We start from the raw sequence: 23,259 nt of genomic DNA on the forward strand, positions 1-23,259 counted from the left end.
GGCTCCATGTATTCTGGGCATAGACTTCCTCAGGAATGGATATTATAAAGACCCTAAAGGACTCAGATGGGCTTTTGGAATAGCTGCTGTGGAGACAGAGAACATTAAGCAGTTGAACACCTTGCAGGGACTATGAGAGAACCCATCTGCAGTGGGACTCCTGAAGGTAGAAGAACAAGTACCTGTTGCCACCTCGACAGTGCACCGTCGGCAGTATCGGACAAATCGGGACGCCGTGATCCCCATCCACAAGATGATCCGTGAGCTGGAGAGCCAAGGGGTGGTCAGCAAAACCCACTCACCCTTCAACAGCCCCATCTGGCCTGTGTGCAAGTCTGACGGAGAATGGAGACTGACTGTGGACTATCGTGCATTGAATGAAGTGACCCCACCGCTGAGCGCTGCTGTGCCGGACATGCTGGAACTTCAGTACGAGCTGGAGTCCAAGGCAGCGAGGTGATATGCCACTACTGACATTGCCAATGCATTTTTCTCCATTCCTCTGGCTGCAGAATGCAGGCTTCAGTTTGCTTTCACCTGGAGGGGCGTGCAGTACACCTGGAACCGGCTGCCCCAGGGGTGGAAACACAGCCCCACCATCTGCCATGGGCTGATCCAGGCTGCACTGGAGAAGGGTGAGGCTCCGGAACATTTACAGTACATCGATGACATCATTGTGTGGGAGAAGACTGCAGCTGAAGTGTTCGAGAAAGGAGAGAGGATCATCCAGATTCTGCTGAAAGCCGGGTTTGCCATCAAGAAGAGCAAAGTCAAGGGACCTGCCAGAGAGATCCAGTTCCTGGGAGTAAAGTGGCAAGATGGACGGCGGCAGATCCCCACTGAGGTCATTGATAAGATCACAGCAATGTCTCCACCGACCAGCAAAAAGGAAACACAAGCTTTCCTAGGAGCCATAGGTTTTTGGAGGATGCACATTCCTGAGTACAGTCAGATCGTGAGCCCTCTCTACCTGGTTACCCGCAAGAAGAACAATTTCCACTGGGGCCCTGAACAGCAACAAGCCTTTGCCCAGATCAAGCAGGAGATTGCTCATGCAGTAGCCCTTGGCCCAGTCAGGATGGGACCAGATGTGAAGAATGTGCTTTATTCTGCAGCCGGGTACAACGGTTTGTCCTGGAGCCTTTGGCAGAAGGTGCCAGGGGAGACCCGAGGCCGACCACTGGGATTCTGGAGTCGAAGTTACAGAGGATCTGAAGCCAACTACACTCCCACAGAGAAGGAGATCTTGGCCGCCTATGAAGGAGTTCAAGCCGCCTCAGAAGTGATTGGCACAGAAGCACAACTCCTCTTGGCACCCCGACTACCAGTGCTGGGGTGGATGTTTAAAGGAAAGGCTCCCTCCATGCACCATGCCACCGATGCCACATGGAGCAAATGGACTGCCCTCATCACACAGCGTGCCCGTATTGGAAACCCAAATCGCCCTGGGATTTTGGAGATAATTACAAACTGGCCGGAAGGAGAAAACTTCGGTCTCACGGACGAAGAGGAGCAGGAACAAGTGACACGGGCTGAAGAAGCTCCTCCGTACAACCAACTGCCAGCAGAAGAAACACACTACGCTCTTTTCACTGACGGTTCCTGTCGCATCGTGGGAATGAACCGTAAGTGGAAAGCAGCCGTATGGAGCCCCACAAAACAGGTTGCAGAAGCCACTGAAGGACAAGGGGGATCAAGTCAGCTTGCTGAACTCAAAGCTGTTCAATTAGCCCTTGACATTGCTGAAAGAGAGAAGTGGCCAAAGCTCTACCTCTACACTGATTTGTGGATGGTAGCCAATGCTCTGTGGGGCTGGCTGGAAAGGTGGAAAAAGGCCAACTGGCAGCGTAGGGGAAAACCAATCTGGGCTGTTGATGAATGGAAGGACGTTGCCACTCGTGTAGAGAAGCTGCCTGTGAAAGTCCGCCATGTAGATGCCCATGTTCCCAAGAGTCAGGCTAATGAGGAACACCAAAACAACAAGCAGGTAGATCAGGCTGCCAAGATAGAAGTGTCAAAGATAGATTTAGATTGGCAACACAAGGGAGAGTTGTTCCTAGCTCGATGGGCCCATGATGCCTCGGGTCATCAGGGCAGAGATGCCACCTATAAGTGGGCCCGAGAGCGAGGGGTGGATTTAACCATGGACAGTATTTCTCAGGTTATCCATGACTGTGAGACATGTGCTGCAATCAAGCAAGCCAAGCGGGTGAAGCCCTTATGGTATGGTGGGCGGTGGTCCAAATATAAATATGGGGAAGCCTGGCAGATTGACTACATCACCCTTCCCCAAAACTGCCAGGGCAAGCACTATGTGCTAACCATAGTGGAAGCCACCACTGGATGGTTGGAGACCTACCCTGTGCCTCATGCTACTGCCCGGAACACCATCCTGGGCCTGGAAAAACAAGTCCTGTGGAGACATGGCATCCCTGAGAGAATCGAGTTGGACAATGGGACCCACTTCAAGAATAGTCTTATAAGCACCTGGGCTAGAGAACATGGCATTGAGTGGGTGTACCATATTCCTTATCATGCACCAGCAGCCGGGAAAGTTGAACGGTGCAATGGCCTGCTTGAAACTACCTTGAAGGCACTGGGTGTGGGAACCTTCAAGAATTGGGATATTAATTTAGCAAAGGCCACCTGGTTGGTGAACACTCGAGGTTCCACCAACCGAGCAAGTCCTGCCCAATCTGAGCCCTTGCAAACGACAGAGGGAGATAATGTTCCAGGGGTACACATGAGAGGTATGCTGGGAAAAACTGTTTGGATTAATCCTGCCTCCAGCAAAGACAATCCCATCCGTGGGATTTTCTTCGCTCAGGGACCAGGTTGCACCTGGTGGGTGATACAAAAGGATGGAGAGACCCGATGCATACCTCAAGGAGACCTTGTTTTAAGGTGAACTACCCATGACAATGTGGCTGTATCCATATTTGCATATATATATGTATTTTTAACAGTTAAAACTCAATGTAATATGTTGGTATGGGAAAAAAATTCGGGGTGGATAATGTTGGGGGTTAGGTTTGTTCCTTCTTTCTCTAAAGAATTTTTTCCCCATCAGTTGCCAAGGAGACCAAGTGTTGGATACTTGAGAGTACTTAACCGAAACAAAGAGGTGGACAAAGTTGGAAGGGGGAGATAATGCAGGTAAAGAACAGAGCTTGAGGCAGCTGCGGGCTCTTCTTTTTCCGGTGTTTGGTCGGGGGGAGAGAGAGAACGGCTGTTGCTGGCTGGAAGAGTTTCACTGTGGCCAAAGGGATCCAGTCCTGGGAAATCTACTATCACCAGTTCGGCCTGAATCCTGAGTTTTCTCTGCCACCTGCGGGAGCTGGGCCGGTTCTGCCTCGCCTTCGACTTCTTCGGCGCTGCTCCTCTTGCTACAGTGTGACCCTGCACCCCCTGCGCTGCCGGGACATCCTGCCCCTGCCTGCCGGGACACCCTGCCATCCCAGCTACCAGCCCGGGACTTTTCCACTGTTTCAGCTTGGTGCTCTGAGGATCCATCAGGGATGCCGAAACCAAACTGCCCTGGGTTTTGTGAAACAAAGCCCTCAAACTTCTTGGTACTGTTTTCGTTTGTTATTAATGCTGTAGTTGTTTGGTGAGTTCCTTTTTTGTGTTTGTTTGCTTTGTAATACATACTAGTAAAGAACAGCTATTCCTATTTCCCAAATCTTTGCCTAAGAGCCTCTGATTGTAATTTATAATTGAAAAAGAAAAAGGGGGGGTGGGGTTTACACTCTTCATGCCAAAGGAAACTGCAGTTGTGTTTTTTTTTTTTTGTTACTCGGCAGATACCTGTCTTCCCAAACCAAGACACCAGGGTAACAATGCCTGCTTGCCAAATTTGTTTGCAGAGCGCACAAAAGCAATGAGGAAAACATTGCAACAGCACCAAGGTTTTCTCACAGCTCCACCACAGGCTGCTGCCTCAGCAAAGCTGATTGTTGGTGCTTTTCTTCCAGCCCCAAACTTGGATTGAGCCAGGCCCTGCATCCATTGGGACTGGGATGCTGTGGCTGTAGGATAAACCCCCAGCCAAGACCCGCAGGGAGCCATTTATCCTGTTTGGAGCCCGTTTATTTTTCCTCATTCCCCTGAAGATGTGTGTGAGGAGCAGAGATTCAGCCAGGCCCTCTTCCCAGGCCCATGGGATGTGTGTTTCTTTCCCGTTTCCTGGAAGCACTCGGTGTTTGGGGAAGGTTGCTGGGCCACGAGGAGCTGCTGGACACCATCCACAGCCCCTTTCAGGCATTTTCTGCTGGGTGGGACTCCCTGAAAATCCCTTCAGCTTTGTAGGGAAAGCACTTTTCCTACGGGGCACACAGGGTGTGAGGCTGGCTCGGGGAAAGAGATATTCCCAGGGAAGAAAGGCTGGGAACGTGCTGACGGCAGCACTGCTCTTTCAGGTGTCACTGTAAGAAGCTTATAAAAAGCTCCATTTCTGCTTGGTGGGCAGAAAGTGCAGGAAAAAGTGCTGGGAATGTGTGGAGCAGGAGCTGAAATGATGTTGGGACAGCTTGGGCTGGAGGCAGGAATGCTCAGCAGGGAAGGAACAGGCAGCCTTAAAAGGAAGAGAAAGCTTGAACATGTGAATTCTAGACAAAAGAATTTATACAGAGCTGATGAATTATGACCTATTCGCAGCGTGTTTGGGCTCCTGAAGACACAGATTTGGGGTCCCTGACTGTCAGAGCTGTGCTGTGAATTTTGTGGTGGTGCCATCCCCTCCTCCCCAGCGCCCCCAGAGCAGGGCTCAGCTGGGCCTCATCCCACCCCTTATCTCCAGTGCATCTGCTGGCTCCAATTCCCCGCAAGAATCAGATTTTAAGGAGTGACAAAAGCCCTCATCGGTTGTTTCTCCTCTTTTGGTGGGGATGTAAACTCAGAGAAGCCAAGGAAAAGAGCCCAGTGGTTCCCAGGGCTTGGGCAGAGCCCCAGGGGTGAATTCCCAAAGGAATGAGGAGTCTGTTCCCCAGCAGGCTCCTTGTTCAGTTGGATCCAGGGAATTCAGCTGGAGAACCTGGAGCCAAGGCCTGCCCCAAAGCTTTTCTTGCTGGGGTGGAACATAAGAAGTGTGAGTTCCCAGTTTGCCAGGCAGCTCAAACAAGGCAGCAAACACCCCACTGCAGGCTGGGATGTTCTGACTTGGCGTGGCTCTCTAAAGCAGGATTTTTATCTGTTCCCTTTCCTGAGGTCACTTTTCTCCCCATTTTCCCCACCCTATTGCTTTCCAGAGCCATACCCTTGGCACTGGTTGGCAGATGTCAGATATTTCGACTTGGAGTTGTGTTTTCTATGAATGCTTTGTGATGTGGATCTCAAATTTCCAGGGAAAAAAAAAAAAACAAAAACAACAACAACAACAACAACAACAAACAAAACAAAGCAGTATTTACCTTCCAGATAAGGAAAAAAAAAAAAGGAAAAATTCATTTGTTTTTTCTTCAGTTTCTTCTAATCTGACTTCATCTCCTGGTTCCCATGCAGGGAGTGGTGGAGTCCCCAGCCCTGAAAGTGTTTCACAATCCTGTGGATGTGCTGGATTAACAGCTGGGCTGATGCTCCTGGAGGTCTTTTCCAACTTAAGGGATTCTGGGATGATTGTAAAAGGACAAAGAACTGGTGGTTCCAAAGGGTTTCAGCTCCTCTGGGTGTAAGCAAAGCAGATTCCACAGGAGATGTGCATGGCCAGGTCAGCCTGGTGGGATTTCCTTCCCCATCCAAGGGGAAACTGGTTCCTATGTGCAATCGCAGTCATTTACATGTTAATATCTTTGGGAATGTTGTTCCCAATGGAAGCAGGGAGAGGTAAAATCCCTTGTGGCCTTCCCAAGTCTCTGGGATCCATTCCTCGTGCTGGTGGTCAGGGGTGGGTGGAATTCAGGATTTGCCCAAATGGAAGAAGTAAAAATGGAAAGAAACCAAGTTGGGAGGGAAAGGTTCTCACAATTTCCACTAAAACAATCTGAGAACTTGCTTTACTCATTTCCTTCTGCTCAAACCAGGTTCTTGTCAATGAATCCTGTTCTTTTTCCTCCTTCTAAAGGAGCATTGGAGCCCAGGCCCAGCTGTGACTCAGATGAAAGCACAGCACCATTTTTCCTGCCTCGGGGGAAGAAGGTGAGTCCTGGAGGTCCCCTAAGAAATGACCAAATTTTCCAAGCCAAGGAAGCTGGGATGAATCTTTCCTTGAAACTCTGGGCTGGGAATAATTCCCTTCACATTTCCTGAGTGGGGATGAGCTGGTTGTGGTGCCAGGAAAGGCCAGGGGAATATCTCAGATACTCACCTGTATCTGAGGATTTGTGTTTTATTCACTTGGCATTTGTGGGGAACAGCAAGGTGAACACACTTTTCATTTTGGGTTTTATTTTAAACCATCTCAACGCAATGAGAATATTTAACACAACCATGTCAGCTACGGGGGTAGAATTTAATTGAATTTCCTCAGATCCAAGGCCTGGCAGAGCTGCTGAGAAGGAATTCCACAGAGGGGAGGAATTAATCTAAAAGTGAGGGATCAGGTGTATCAGCAAAGGAATTCAAGTTGAGGAAACAAGGGGAGCACTGCATCAAGTTGTCTGCTTGGGAAATTCTCCAGGCTGCAGCAGAGAGAAGGAAAGAAACCCAGCCCACCTCAGCCAGGTCTTGGAAAGTCTCCAGCAAAGTTCAGGCACTGGAGGGCAGAGGAAATGCCTGAGGAGGAACTGCTGGATGTGCAGAAAACGCTCAGCCCTGGGCGGGGGAGAAGCAGGAGCCTGCCAGGAGCTCTGCCCTTGGGATAAAGAACTGAGGGAGAGAACACAGAGCTCAGAGGGAACAGCAGGAGCCTGCAGTGAGGAGCTGCTGGGCTGTCCCACGGCCCTGGATTTGGGAACAGGATGGTTTCTGTGTCAGCCCTGCCACGTGGGGAGGAGTTCCCTGTCCCATCCATTCTGTGCTCCCAGAGGATGAGGAGCCCTGGTGACAACCAGCTCTCCTCGGCCCTCAGCCAGAGGAGGGAAGCAGAGCCCTTGCCCAGGCTGGGAACTTCCTTCACTCCCAGCCTGGGTGACACCAACCTCCAGCATCTGATTCAGGATCAAAGCTTCCTCCTGCAATTCCAGCCCTTAGCGACGCAATCCTTCGTGTCCATCCCGCTGGAAGAAACAGCAGAGTTTTAAGGAGTTTAAATCTTTTCAGAATGCATGTTTTCAAAGGTGAACTGCCCAGGAAATGCTTTGCTTCAGTGGCTCTCAGGCAGCTGCAGTTGTTCAGGATTTCCACCAAATAACCTGGAAGATCCTCTAGGAGTTTGTGTATCCTGAGGAAAACAGGCACAACAGGAAAGTTTGTGCATGGAGCCAAGTTCAGGTATTACCTAGAAATTCAATTCTGGTCCCCAGAGCCCAAAGCTCTGAATTCCTAGGATCACAGAACCCCAGACTGGTTTGGGTGGGAAGGGACCTTCAAACCATTCACCACACCTTCCACTGGACCAGGCTGCTCCAAGCCCTGTCCAACCTAACCTGGAATATTAAAAAAAAAAAAAAAAAAAAAAAAAAAAAAAAAAAAAAAAAAAATTTCCTCCTGGAAGTCCTGGCTCAGCTGAGAAGCTGCACATCATTATTGGTGCTCCTGCACTCTCCCAGGGGGTGTTTTTCACTCCATTCCCTGAGTTGGCTGCTGGAGAAGGAGCCTGACACCAGCTGCCCTCGGGAAAAGCTGTGAATTTTGGGGAGGATGCAGAACAACATTTAACAGTGTGGGACAAGGAGCCATAAACCCACCCTGCTGGTGTGACTCAGCAGAGGCAGGAGCTGTTTGCTTTGCCACAGGAGCTTCCTCAGACCAGGATCTTTGCTCTCACTGAGATTTGTGGGGCAGAAAAGCTCCCTCAGCCTCTTCCCAGCACTCTGAAGACATCAGACTTGTCTTGGGATGGTGCATAAACGCCCAATAACATTCGAGTGACACAGAGAGATTTGTAATAACCCATTCCTCAGCACATGGAGTGATTCAGAACTGTTTGTATGCCTTTGTGGGAGAGATCCTTCATCCTCTGAGGGGAAAACGTGAGATTTTTCCTCCAGAAACTGGATAATGGGGTACTGATGGTGGAGTCAATTTGATCACGTGAAATACAGCTCCTGCTTGGCTGCAGTTTTGAAGCACCTTCCCAAAGACAGCAATAACTCTGAGGAGCTGAACCCTGAGACTCATCCTTGTCTCCTGGGAGTTTTTACTGCCCTCAGTGCTCCCTGCACCTGCACTGCAAGGAGGGCAGGATTTTATGGCCCCTCTAAAGTCCTGTACACAGCTTTTCCTGCATTTACTGCTGCTAAACACAGCTTTTGTGATGTCAATCCAGAACAGTGTCCATCTAGTCCAGTGTCCAGCTGGGATCCATGGCTCTGATTTCTATCCAGACCAGTGTCCATCCAGAGTGTAATCCATGGCTCTGGTGTCCATCTGAACCAGTGTCCATCAAGAGTGGAATCCATGGCCCTTTTATCCATCCAGACCAAGTTCCAGTTTGGATCCATGGCTCTGGTGTCCATCCACAACAGTGTCCATCCAAAGATGGATTCACAGCTCTGGAGTCTATCCAGACCAGAATCCATCCAAGATGGGATCCATGTCTCTGGTGTCCATCCAGACCAGTGTTCATCCGGAGTCAAATCCATGCCGCTGGTGCCCATCCAGAACAGTGTCCAGCTGGGATCTATGGCTCTGATGTCTATCCAAACCAGATCCATCCAGTTGGGATCTATGGCTCTGGTGTCTATCCAGACCAGTGTCCAACCACAGTGGAATTCAGTTCTGTGGTGTACATCCCGACTAGGGTCAAGCTAAAATCCATGGTTCTGGTCTCCCTCTAGCTTAGCAGCTATTTGTATAGGATCCATGGTTTTGTGACTATCTAGACCAGTGTCCATCCACAGTGGGATCCATGGCACTGGTGTCCATCCAGAGACATGTCCAATTGGGATCCACGGCTCAGGTGTCCACCTGGACAAGTGTCCATCAGGATACGTGGCTGTGCTGTGCATTTAAACAAGGTTCCATCCACAGAGGGATGCATGGCTCTTATGTCTATCAAGAGTAGTGTGCATCTAGAGTGGGATCCATGGTTCTGGTGTCTATCTCGACCAGTGTCCATCCACAGCGGGATCCATGGCTCTGGTGTCTATTCACAGCAGTGTCCATCCACAGTAGGTTCCATGGCGCTGGTGTCCATCCAGACTAGTGTCGAGCTGGAATCCATGGCTCTGCTGTCCGTCTAGACCCTTGTCTGTTCGTAGGGGATCCATGGTCTGGTGCCTATCCAGACCAGTGTCCATCCAGAGTGGGATCCATGGCACTGGTGTCCATCCAGAACAGTGTCCAGCTGGGATCCATGGCTCTTATGTTTGTCCAAACCAGTTTCCATCCACTGTGGGATCCATGGCTGCTGTCCATCCAGACAAGTGTACATGCACTGTGGCATCTATGGCGCTGGAGTCCATCCAGACCAGGGTCCATCCAGAGTGGGATCCATGCTTCTGGTGTCTATCTCGACCAGTGTCCATCAAGAGTGGAATCCACGGCCCTGGTGTCCATCCGGACCAGGTTCCACTTTGAAACCATGGCTCTGGTGTCCATCCAGAACAGTGCCCATCCAGAATTGGATCCACGGCTCTGGTGTCCATCCAGACCACTTTCCGTCACAGTTGTATCAAAGAGTCTGGGGTCTATCCAGACCAGGGTCCAGTTTGGATCCATGGCCCTGGTGTCCATCCAGACCAGAATCCATCCAGTGTGGGATCAAGGGCGCTGGTGTCCATCCAGAACAGTGTCCATTCGTAGGGGATCCATGGTCTGGTGCCTATCCAAACCAGTGTCCATCCACAGTTGGATCCATGGCGCTGGTGTCCATCCAGACCAGTGTCCATCTGGGATCCATGGCTCTGATGTCTATCCAAAACAGAGTTTAGCTGGGATCCTTGGCTCTGATGTCTATCCAGACCAGTGTCCATCTGTCAGAGTATGTCCCAGGATGTGATGTGCTACACAACTGTCTCCAGTGATTGAGGACTGAGACCCCAGTCTTTTTAAGGGGCCTATGGCCTGGTTGAGGTCGAACTCCTGCCAAGTCTTGGAAGACTGGTATGCATCTCCATGGGAACAGAGTGCCAGAACAATGGAACTGGTGAAGCCTGCTTGTTCGAACTGGCCTGCTCGTACCAGGTGTACGTTGCAACATGTTTCTGGGCACCCAACCTCAACACAGGAGGCTCCCACCTTGGCTCTGTGCCCCTTGCCTCGGTCCCCACCTTGACTGACCTATAAAAACTCCGGAGACCCCCCGCTCACTTCGTGATCACCCCACTGGAGAAACTCGCGTCTATAGACATCTTCAAAAGCCTCGAGGACTCAACCCTCCATGTTGGTAGCTATAATCCCCATTCCCTCTTTCTCTCTCTTACTATTTTCTTTTCTCTCCCCACTATCACATTTGTTGGCACTAAATAAAGGTGCATTTGTGATTGAATAAACTGAGTTTGTCCCCCGTTGTGTCTTTTGCGCTCTGAGATCCCTAAAACGAACCATCACGAACCCCGCTTGTGTGAGCGGATCGTGACATTAAATTGGCGTCACGGACAGGATCTTGATGGACAGAGGGGTTGCGGGTTTTATATAGTTTGTAACAGGGGAAGGACCCTCGTCTCAGCCGCACCTAGCACGCCACCTCGGTGAGCGCTGTTAGAAAGCAAGGGGGGCCAGGGAAAATTCCCGCAAACTGTATACACCCAGGCGTATAGCACTCCCTGTCATCAGGACTTCACAAAAGGATCTCATTGTGCAAAAGATGGGACTGTAGTTAGAGTGGTTTTTTTGTTTGTTTGGGTTTTTTTGATTTTTTTTTTTGTTTTTTTGTGTTTTGGGCTGCTTGGTGTAGTTGAGGAGACAACCATTTGTAACTAAGGTGAACCTCCCAGGCAGTTTCGGTCTCCTCGCCCATTCCAGGGAAGCGAAGGGAAACACAGTTTTAGCTGTGCCTTTGGTGTAACTTGAAGCGTACCTCCCTGAGAGTGGTTTTGGTCCCTTCACAAAATGAATGAAAAAGATAAGAATGCATTTTATGCTTTGCTAGTGAAACATGGTGCTAAACCTTCTCCAGACGGAGAAAGGTGGGCACAGAATAATTGGTTTAACTTTGAAAACATTGTAGATAGAATATATTCTTTGCAGCATGATGCTAGATACAAACTGGGAAGAAATAAAACCATTCTTTACTCAGTTTTGGGGGCCTGTCTCTCGGCAGCCATAGAAACCCATTTTGAGCGGGTAAGTGAAGAAAAAGCAGTAATAGAATCCCTGCAAAATTTGGTAGAAGCTTTGCAAAAACAATTAGAACAGGAAAGAAATCAGATTTATTTGCTGCAGATTTCTCTTGCAGAAGGACGTAGTAAAAACTTAAAATCTGCAGATTCACCCACAGAAATAGAAGGAAAGGAGACATACAACATTAAACAAATATACCCTCAGAAAGAATTAGTACACATGCAAAATTGTGGGGAACACTGTTGCTCCACCTTCAGACTTCTCATCAAAACAGAATATAATTCTATAAATGAAGAGGATCATGATCCCCACATAGCCACCAAAGAAATACCATACACGGCCACTGAATTAGCTAAATTAAAGAAAGAATACTCCCGCCTCCCTAGTGAATCAGAGATGGAGTATGTTTTAGAGTTTCACTGACTGGGGGTGACCAAATTTAATTAAGTGAACAAGGAGCAAGTGGCTATTGGAGACATGGAGTTTTCTTAACAACAGGATACACACATGCTCCATGGTCCCTGACACAGCGTGCAGCCTACTGGGCAGGGCGACTAAACCCCCTTGAGAGGGGCGACCCTCTGGCAATAGTCGGCACCTCAGACCAACTCCTAGAAAACATACACAAAGCTGCATGCTTGCAAATGATACATGAAAGAAAATTAATCTCTGGCTATGAGTCACCAATGCAACAGCCTGTCAAACCTGAGATTATGACCCCCTTAATTCGAGGTTTGCCAGAGTCTCTTAAACCAACAGCAATTCTTCTTCAAAAACCAATAGCATCTATCTCTCCGGTCGATAGACTTGAAAGATTTCTTGGCCATACAAGAGATCAAACTGATTCCACTGACTCCACTGACTCCTCACCTTTTACAACTCCTAGCACACAATATAACAGCAGTCATAAACTTTGGACATGGAGTGAGGTAGCAGAGGAGTTAATAAGTTACAGTAGAAAATATGGACCAGTGAAGTACTCAGAGGACATACCACAAAAACCCAGAGGAGTCAGGCACATTGCCTCTCCTAATGAAAAATGAGAAAAGGGAAAACAAATTTCCAACCAGCAACAGCTGTGGTCGCTAGGGCTGAAAAGGGGAGTTCCACGAGAAGTAATGGATAAATTGCCGTATGATAAATTGGCTAAAATAATTTCTCATTGGCTCTGTCCCAAACCTATTGTGTTGGAATCATCCAACCGACAACCCAGTGCACCTCCTCTTCCACAAGTCTTGGGCAACCAGCCACAACATTTCCCAACACAGGTTTTAAACAATGAGACACAGCAAACTCCCTCCCTGCTTCAGGGAAGTGAAACACACCAACCTCCTTTAAACTAGAAACTCCGTTTCTTGATAGTGAGCGAAGAAACGGACACTGGATGTTTTTGAGGAAGCTCACAAAGGACCCGAGAACAGGGGACATATTGATTACAGCAATAGTTGGCCCCAAACAAATATTAATAACTTTTGTTGTGGACACAGGGGCCCAAATCAGTGCATTGAAAATCACACACGCCCAAAAGTGTGGGCTTGTTCCCAGCAAAAAACGATGTTGTGTTTTAAATGCCCTAGGAACTACAGAGTCTATGAGTACTGCTCTAGTAAAACTCACACTGCCTGGAGAAGACAACCCAATAGCTGTCCAAATGGCCATTGGAAACATTCCTGACAGTTTGTTAGGGATGGATATACTTGCTGGGAGACAATGGGAAGACTCAGAAGGCTTTCTCTGGTCTTTCGGAGCTCCCAGCCTTAACATCAGGCTGCTACAAACAGCTCCTTCCCTACCGTTCAGCAAAATCACTTCTGTGAAACAATATCCTTTACCCTCTGGTGCTAAAGATGGCATCAAGCCAGTCATTCAGGAATTGAAAGATCAAGGAGTAATTGTTAACACTCACAGCCCTTTTAACTCACCAATCTGGCCCGTTAAAAAACCCAATGGAAAGTGGAGACTGACAGTTGATTACAGACGGCTTAATGCCAACACAGACCCTCTTACAGCAGCGGTCCCAAATATAGCTGAATTAATAATATCAATTCAGGAAAAAGCTCACTCTATTATGGCAACAATAGATGTTAAAGACATGTTTTTCATGATATCCATACAAGAAGAAGATATGGACCGTTTTGCCTTTACATGGGAGGGACAGCAATACACCTTCACACGTCTACCCCAAGGGTGCTGACACTCCCCCACTTTAGCCCACCATGCTTTAGCCCAAGAATTAGAAGAACTATCTAAACCTGACACTGTAGCTGTTTACCAATACATAGATGATATTTTAGTGGGAGGAGAAGAAAAAGAAGTAGTGGGGGGTGTTCAACAGAAAATAATTTCCCACTTAGAAAGCCTTGGTTTGCAGACCCCCTCAGAAAAAATACAAAAACCTTCTCAAGAAGTGAAATTTTTAGGAATCTGGTGGAAAGGAGGTATGACATGCATCCCACCAGACACCTTAACTTCTTTAGATCAAATCAAGATGCCCGAATCTAGAAAAGAACTCCAACAAGCCCTAGGACTATTGGTATTTTGGAGAAAACACATTCCAGATTTTTCAATTATTGCCAGACCTCTTGATGATTTGTTGAGAAAGGGAGTAAAATCGGACTGGAGCCCTTCTCAGGAAGAAGCATTACAATTGTTGATTTTTGGAGCCACAGCTCATCAGGCCCTAGGCCCTATCCACCCAGCAGATCCTTTTCAGGTAGAATGGGGATTTGCTTCCTCAGGGTTGTCAGTACACATATGGCAGTGGGGTCCTGAGGGTCCGACATGGCCTGTTGGTTTTTATTCCCGTGGTTTCAGAGATGCTGAAAAGAGGTATATTATCTGGGAAAAAGGCTTGTTTGTGGTTAGCCTAGCTCTCATAGAAGTAGAGAAGATTGTACAACAACAACCAGTTGTTTGGAGAGGGCCTTTCCAAGTTTTTAAGTCAGTCACCACTGGGACTCCCCCACCTGACGGGGTGGCCCAGACAGCCTCAGTAAGAAAGTGGTATGCTCAGATTGAACATTATTGTAACATCTTCTCAAAAACTGAAGGAGCTGTGAAAAAACTGGCAGTACAAGAAGCAGAAAACTTGGATAGCATCCAAGACAAACCTGCCTCAGTCATTACCCCTCCCTTTTCCCCCGAACAGTCAGCAAGTCCTTGGTTTATTGATGCTTTTCTTTTTGGCCCAACAGCTCCAAGCATAGTTCCCTCACTACGGGGACCAAGTGATTCCAAGAATCCAGCACGTTATCCTGGACAACCTTTTTTGGTGGACCTCCCCACGGTGGGAGAGGTACCACTAGTGCTAAAAACCCCTCTGAATAAATACACATGGGTAACCTTTGATGCTCTAGGGAAAGAGTATCGAATAAATGCACACTGGAGAATTTCCATCATTCTAACTTTCTGCCTTCTGGTGGCAGATTCTGTTGTGCTTACTTTTCACAGGAGAACTCCGAGGGACATGAAGGCCATAGAAACCATGATAAACATTTTAAATTGGGAATTCCCAGAAGTATTAATGAACAAATTGGCTGCCACAACTAGTGATTTGACCAAATTATAACAACCATTGCAGTCATCCTTCTTGGCTTTGGGGACACATCAGTGGTTGCTATCAAACATATTACCAAATTGGGAAAAGATAAATGTGAATGATCACAAATGGATAATTGATACACTTGGTGCCACACAAAGCAATGTCTCTTTGGCTCTCAGCTGTATCCAGGCACAGCTATGGATGCAGTCAGTTGCCGCCTCAATTATAAGAGAAGGAGAAAAAGGCAGTTTTCCTACTGAAATTCGGAAAATAATTTGGGACAATGCCAATGATTTTGAAAGAGATTTCCAATCCTGGTGGAATTTAGTGAATTTTACTTACAACCCCAGTACAAACACAGTCACAGCTTTTGTGTTATGCAGTCAGTTGCCGCCTCAATTATAATAACCATACGTAGCGCCTCAGTGCACTTGATACTGTTAATGCAATCATAGCTCAAGACATTTGTCTGGACACAGAACAAAATATCCGCCACTTTGAAATTCACCCTAACCAGACTTTTGAAACAGTGCTAATATATATAGGCAATGGGTGTGCATGCTTTAAAACTGCTCGTGATGTTGTAGTTGTAGAAAATGTAGTGGTGGATACTAAAAATCACTCAAATTATTGTGTTTGTAATTTTACCAAAATTATAGGATGTGATTTTTCTTACATAGCCCCAGTTACCTCTTATTACCTTTTACAATCGGATTATACAGTGATGCACAAATTATTGCCTCCCCCTATTGGGATGAATCTCATTTTGGTGAAGCAATTGTTGCTTCGTCGGGACTTAATTGAAATTTTGGAAAAGATCAAGAAAAACAGACAGAAAACCCTGGTAACTATTCATCACAATGTGAGAAAAATACATTCTGTCGTGGAAAAGGTAAGAAAAGATGTTGAACACAGGTGGTGGGATACCCTTTTTGGGTGGTCACCTACTGCCACAGGTATCCTGAACAAAGTGTGTCATCCCATTGTTGTTCTTTTGATTTTAGTTTTGATTGGTTTTGTTTTATTAGCAATCTTATTCATTATGAATTGGAGATTGATGAAATGGTTAACACAATTGATGTCTATAATGAATGTACACAATCCATAATTATAAATTATAAATAGATTATATTTTAGTAAAAATTAGTTTTTATGATTAGTTTTGATTTTGATGATTTGATGTTTGGATGATTTGATGTTGGATTTTTGTGATTTGTTTTGATTTTTTGAAAAAAAAATGGGTTTTAAAAATTGTTTTAAATTATTATTGACTGTATTTTTGCTAATTATTATTTTCAGAAATTGTTCTAATCAATATTGATTGATTCGGTTTCTCTTTTATTTCCTTTCCCTATTTTTCCTTTTCCTCTCTCTTTCTCTCTCTTTCTCTCTCACTCTCTCTACTGTCTCTGTTTTCTGGGATATGCTACCAATGTGGACGAGTCCTGAAGACTTCGCAAGACTACGGAATCCTGCAGAAGGAGCTCTCTTGACAACAATCATGAGTCACGGGGTGGTGTAAGAGACGGTCTGAAGATCCCTCATCTGCCTCACGACCATCATCAAGGACAGAGACTGAAACCCCTAAAAGGGACTTGAAAATCTCAACACAGGAGTTCTGGCCTGGCTGAGGTGGGATGTTGGCCAAGTGCTGCCTGCAGGTGTGTTTGATGGAAAACACCCAGCACCCATATGGGAACATCAGAACCTGAGCAGAAACAATGGGCAAGTCACGGTGAAGTGACTGCGCCTGCTGACCTGTACTGGTTGACACTGTACCTGCTGATGACCAACCTGCTCTGAGTTCTCTAAATGAACACACTGTAATGATTTCCTCCGCCTGTTTGGCCAAATGCCTGTCGCTTCAAAGAGGACTATAAGGACCCCTGAGTTAACCACAGACTTTGAGATCACCCCACGGAAGAAGATGGATCTATTGGCTGAACAACGAGGATTTCATCTCTCCATTGGTAGCTATAACCCGCCCCCTCTTTCTCTTTTCTCGCTATCCTTTATTTCCCTTCAAATCCCCTCTTTTGCACTTCTGGGCACTAAATAAAGCTGCATTTTTGATTGAGCAAACTGAGTTGTCCCCCGCTGTGTCTTTTGTGCCTTGAGATCCCTAAAACGAACCATGAGGTTTCCCGCATATATTTGCGGACCCTGACAGCTTTTCAACTGCGGGGGGCGAGGGACAAAGGCAGCATTAGAGACACACTGGGGCCACTGGGCTGGACTGGAAGGCAGGGGAAAGCAAGGGGGTACCTGGGAAGAGGCCTGCAGGGAGCAATGGGGGGGTGCAGGAGCTGCTGTGTTACTGCTCAGAAGTTCTGGGGTCCTGACCGAGAGGCACAGATGGGGCAGGGGCTGCGTCCTGAGTCATCCAGTGGGGTCCTGGGGTGACAGGGGCGAGAAGGCAACGGGGGCCCTGGGAAAGGGGGTTCCCTGGGAAAATTCCATGGGGCAGGGCTGGTGTCTAGGCTATCAGCAGGGGTGCACTGGGCCGTGTAGGACAGACTGGGACGACCTGGAGTATGGTGGCCCTGTGGGGGTAGGATCTGAGGCTGGCAGAATTCATGAGACCCACAAGCAGTGTTTTCACTATTTCAACATTGTCTAAATCAATCTCCAGAGGGACCAGGAGACCTTGCAGATCCCTGGGATGACCCTAGTGTCAGCAAGGGACGATAGGACCAAACTGCCCCTCCATTCCTAGAGGGGATTCCTTCCAATCCCAGCACCCCACTCATCATCCAGTGATCATTTTCAGCCCTTTTCAGGAGTGCCTGGAAAGGATAGCAAAGGTCTGGGCTGGACTGGGCCTTGTAGGGCTTTGGGGGGACACGGGTGCATGGATCAGGGTGGAGGTGCAGACAAGGGGATGGGGGTTGAGAGCCTCCAAGGAGATGAAAGACACTGAAGTGGGGTGACCTGAAGAGCCCAAGGGACTGGGCTGAGGATGTGGAAGGGGCCCTGTTGGATACAGGGGAGAAGAAAGGAATTCCATTGTAGGGACATGGGATTACAAGGGAGGGGCTTGATGAAGACATTAGAAACAGGACAGATGAGGACAAAACCAGCAGGACTGGGAGATGGTTTGGGAGTAGGTGATGAGTCCAGGAACGGCATCAGGAGACAGTGCTGCCGTGGACAGGGAGAAAGGCAAAGGACTGAGGGGGAAAAGGGGGGGAAAAAAGGAATTGGGAATGATCAGTGGGAGGGAATCCAACAAAGAGGAGAACTCAGAGAGGAGATGTCTGAGGAGACCAAAAGGATGGGATAGTAGGCTACATAGGGTAGGATATGGGGAGACTGTGATATTGGGCCTCATCTTAGCCTGTACTGGGAGGCACAGCAGGATGGGGAGGAGCAGGGCCATGCTGAGCAGAGCCACCTTCATCTTCCTATCACACTGGGCAGCTCTGGCTGAGGCGGCACCAGAGTGGGAGCACCTTAATCCCCTCCAGAACTTCTCCCTGCCCCCTCCCGTACATCCCTCAGGCCAAAACCCAGTTTAGCACAGCCCTCAGCCCTGGCTATGAGCCCAGCCCTGGCACAGAGTCCATCCTCCAGCTGCCCCACACAAAGACTCCCAGGGATCCCATCCCCAACAAGGCTCTAACTGTCCCAGGCTGGGACCTGGTCACAGCTCCCCAAGGGCCATTGTCCCCACAGAGGGTCTCTGCAATGCCCTGGCAAGCCAAATACTAGGACAGGAGACATCTAGACACGTACACACACACACACACACACACACACACACAGGGACACAACTCTGGGTTTGCTGAAGGGGTTTATTGATCATTCAACAGGAATGTCCCTGGGCTCAAGGGAAAACAGGGGAGTCATTCAGGGACGATCATCTCCTGACACCTGTGGAGCGGTGTCAGGGTCCGCAAATATATGCGGGGAACCTGATGGTTAGTTTTGAGGAACTCAGAGTGCAAAAGACACAGCGGGGGACTACTCAGTTTACTCCATCAAAACCTCCAGTACGGACAGACCAGTTTGGACAGGCAGCCTTGGCTCAGTCCACTGTGACCAGTTCCATTGTTCTTGCACTCTGTTCTCATGGAGATGCATACCAGTCCTCCGAGACTTGGCAAGCGTTCCACCTCAGCCAGGCCAGGGGCTCCTTTCAGAGTCTGGGGTCTCAGTCCTCAATCACTGGAGACAGTCGCGAGGCATATCACATCCTTGGACAGAGACTGACACAGGTCTACCCCGCTCTGGGGCCAGCTGTGGAATCTGCCGGCTGCTGGCGTTGGCATCGGCGGGGCGCCATGGTGGTGGGTGGTGACGGGGCGAACAAGTGTTTCCCGATCCTGGGTGGCACCGGAGTGCCAGGTGTCCCAGTTCCGGGGGCGGCCCCGGGTTGCCAGGTCTACCCGTCTCCGGGGCTGGGCATGACCACCAACCTCTGCCGGAGATGTCGGTGGGGCGCTGCGGTGGCAGCTGGTGACTGAAAGAACAGGTCTACGCCGCTCCGGGGCCAACCCCGGGGTGCCAGGTCTACCCAACTACAGGGCCGAGCGCAGGCGCCAGCCATGCCCGGAGGTGTGGCGGGGTGCCGCGAAAGCGGGCCGTGACGGGACGAACAGGTCTTCCTCGCTCCAGGGGCAGCCGCAGGACGCCTGGTCTACCCAGTTTCGGGGCTAGGTGCGGCCAGCAGCCCCCGCCGGAGACCAGGGCGGGGCGCTGTGCTGGCGGGTGGTGACAGAGTGAACAACAACAGGTCTACCGTGCTCCATGCTGACCCCCAGACACCAGGTCTACCCCGCCCCATCACTGCCCGCTTCCGCTGCGCCTCGCCACGCCTCCAGGCATGGCTGGTGGCTGTGCCTGGCCCCTGAGTGGGATAGACCTCTCGTGTCGGTGTCGCCTCGGAGCTGGGGTACACCTGTTCGCTCTGTCACTGCCCACCATCGCAGCGCCCCGCCGACGTCTCCGGCACACCTGGCAGGTGGTGACAGGGCAAACAGGTCTTCCCAGCTCCGCGGCGGTCCCGGGATGCCAACTCTGCCCTGCTTTGGCGTGGAGGTAGACCTGCTGTCCGGTGCCGTGGCAGGGCACCCCTGCTGCCGGCTGCTGCCTACACCAGCTCCCCTCGTCGGACACACTCACCTGCCAAAGGGGACAGCACGTACACTCGCTCTCCCGGGCCGGCCTCCAGACCCGGCTGCCCAAGCCCGGCTACACCCCTTTCCCCGTGCTGGCCCTCGGCCCTGGCTCCGAAACCCCGGCTCCGAAGCCCCGGCTGCACGGCTTGTCCTTGTCCCGCCCCTGTACCACCGGAACCCTGGCTAGAGCCATTCCCCCGCGCTGGAGGAGATGACACTGAGATCCAGCCATTGAAATTCCATGGCATTTCTGGCACTCCCAAGTGCCTCATTTCTCAATCCCACCTTCCCAGAGGAATTACCCTTCCACTTCCACACCCACTTCTCTGCTCCAAAACTTCCCGACCATATCTGATGTTTTTTAGGGGCTCTTCCACACATGTGTGGCCCAAGTAATGCTTCATCTGCTTCACCATGATCCCTTTGCATTCCCACCACCTCTGGGTCATCCACGTGGCACCGTGGGACACTGCCAGGCTTCTGGATCCCAGCTGGAAAGAGATCAAATCCCACCCCTTGCAGCTCTACCGGTGGGATCCATGGATTCTCCCTTGGAAAGGAGGTCACAGCTGGAAACCACCTTCACTGTGTGGAGACCTGGGAACCAGGAGAGAAGGAACCCATGGAGTTAAGTCCCAGCCCTGTTGGAAACCAGATAGAAATCTCCCAGGACCCCGTGCACACAGGCTTCCAGGCAGAAAAGAATGCAGGGCTTGGTTTGAAACCCTTGGCAAAACAGAGATCCATAGTCACACAGGCAAGAAGTGGGAATGTACGTTTTAGTTTTAGGTGAGTAAAAAGATGCCTTAAGCAAATCAGACACTGTATTAGTTGATAGAAAAGCCCTGACGTCCAGTTTAAAGTTCAGTAGCATTATCTCGTACAAAGTTCACTAAGTCCTAGACATACCATAAAAATAACAGAGCATTGCTGACATTGCTAGACTGAATAGAAAGGCTGTAGGGCATAGGCCTTGTGTAAGAAACGACTACCATTGTCCCACAACTGTGTTAGACCAGGATAGGTGCAAAAAGACAGGAATAGCGTCGTGTTTGTAGCAGATTGGATGATTTAGGAATACAAGGCATTGAATTGGGGCTGCTGCTGCTGCCGCTTCTGCTTGGCACATGGGGACTCTGTGCTAGAAGCCATTTTGCAGAATGGCACAGACTGTAACGCTCTGACCTTGGTGAGACTGATGTAACCATGTCATAAACTACTTCTACAACAAGCAGCAGCCTCTCTTGTTCCTCGCTTGGCCCGCTCCAATTTGCCAGCTGTCCCCATCAACAATGCGCCCGCTGCTCCTGCGCGCTGCCAGCCCTTCCCTGGCAGTGACAGCAGGAGCTGCTCCTGCCACCGGCCAGCTCCTGTGCCTGGAGTCCCTTCCCATGCTGGCAGCACAAGGTTCCTCTTGCCTTGAGCCCAATGCCTGCCTGCACCTCAGGCTGGCTTTGCCAGCTCTCTTTTCCCAAGCCTTTGACTCCCAGGCTTCTGCCCCAGCCCAGGGACATTTGTTATTTCTATCACCTGCTAGTTTGACAGCATGAACCATTCTGGTTTTACCTAAGACCTGAATCATGACGATTGTGGTGCTTTCTTGTCCACAATGTCCTGTTAAGAGCAAGAACACACTGTTCTTACAGCTGGGATTGTGGCTGTTCCTACACCATTGATTCCACACTGCATGACTAAAGAAAATCTCTCCTTTTCCTTACTAAGTTGAAGTTACAGCTTAGTGCAAATAGGTGTTAAAAGAGAATGAATGCCATAATCCCCCTTTTCTTTTTTGGTCTGTAGTGGATACCTCCTTGAAGAATCCAGAACAACTCCAAAATGTTGTGCATACAATGAAGAAAAGGCAACACTAAATTCCCTCTGGATGACGAGGTTAGAAAACCTGTTTGAATCACTGTCACTGTTTCTCACCACATCTAATGTAACTAACAAGAAATTCAGCTGATTTTCTCTGTGAAAAACACAGTTCATTTTTTGTTAAAATTTTAAAAGTTTAATAATAAACAATAAGACAAGAAGAGACATAAGAAAAGCAAAATGACAGACATCTGGGTGCCTGGTGTTTCCACTCAAGGCACGGCTTGCTAACAAAGGATCTTTAAATACCATAGGTATGGCATATTCATACATTTCATACGCGATTTAAACATTCCTTTTGACTTTAGGTGTTTCTGCTTAATTGCAACTTTTCTCCCCCACCATTCTTTCCTGCACATAAATTTTTTGTGGCTCCACAAAAGTCGCAAATCTCTTGATAACGAAGGCAGTAAATTCTTCCTGTTGGAGTCCTTGGTGTCCTTGCTGTTATGTCTATCCACATGAGATGCTGTGAGGAATTTCTTAATTGCTTCTCCCTTTTTTTTTTTTTTTTGAGCTAGTTACAAAAAGCATCTGCTATAGCGTAAAATCTATATTTATCACACTACTACAAGAGGGTATATTACTATAGCATAACTTTCTACCATAACACATATAAGATTCATTTTCATATTTGCAAAAAGCCAATCATTGAATATGTATTTATAACAACGCTGAGGCAGTTTTGCAATGAAGCGGCAGCGTGTCATGATGCTAAATAGGAATTTGGCATTACCTCTAATGTTCACTGCTACAAAGTATAGCAGGACACAGCAAGGCAGACTGGGTTAGCACAGTCATTCCTCCCCTCCCCTTCCTCCTGTCCATCCCATTGTCTCCTCTGCAGAAGATGCAGGCTATGAAAACAAGGCAAGGTTGTTACCTATTTTTCTTCAGCCACAGGACTTGTTAGACACCGTGTTTTTTCAAAGGACTGCATGTGCCTCTCCCCAGCTTGCTTCTTTCTCATTCTACAAAAGAAGAGAGCTGAAGGAGTTTCAGGCATGTGAGTGCCTGACCTCTCTTTCCCTCTAAAGGCTCTGCCTCCGAAAGCCCTGGTTACCTGCTGTGCTTTGGCATGAGAGCCATTCCAGCCCGAAACACAAGGGCAGTGGACTTCAACTGCAAAGCCTCTCTCTGCAATGGGATTGCTTTGAGCCTGCAGCCTCCATGGGCAAGGGTTTTGTGGGGCAGGGGCCATCACAGCCTGTGCCCTGCACACAGAGCCAGGAAAAGGAGCAGATCCTGCTGGCTTCTGCTGCTGCTGATCCGAGCAGCAACTCCCTTGGGAGTTCCTCCAGGGAACTTCACACCAAGGGCTTCCATCACTGTCGTGGCTGTGAGAACTTGTTGCTACCCAGTTCTCCACCATCCTTGTGGATTTCTGAGCATGTCAGCCCTAGT

The sequence above is a fragment of the Chamaea fasciata genome, unplaced genomic scaffold, assembly GCF_029207755.1.
Source record: "Chamaea fasciata isolate MVZ Bird 193981 ecotype frontalis unplaced genomic scaffold, bChaFas1.0.hap1 SCAF_19, whole genome shotgun sequence".
NCBI classification, from domain to species: Eukaryota; Metazoa; Chordata; class Aves; order Passeriformes; family Sylviidae; genus Chamaea; species Chamaea fasciata.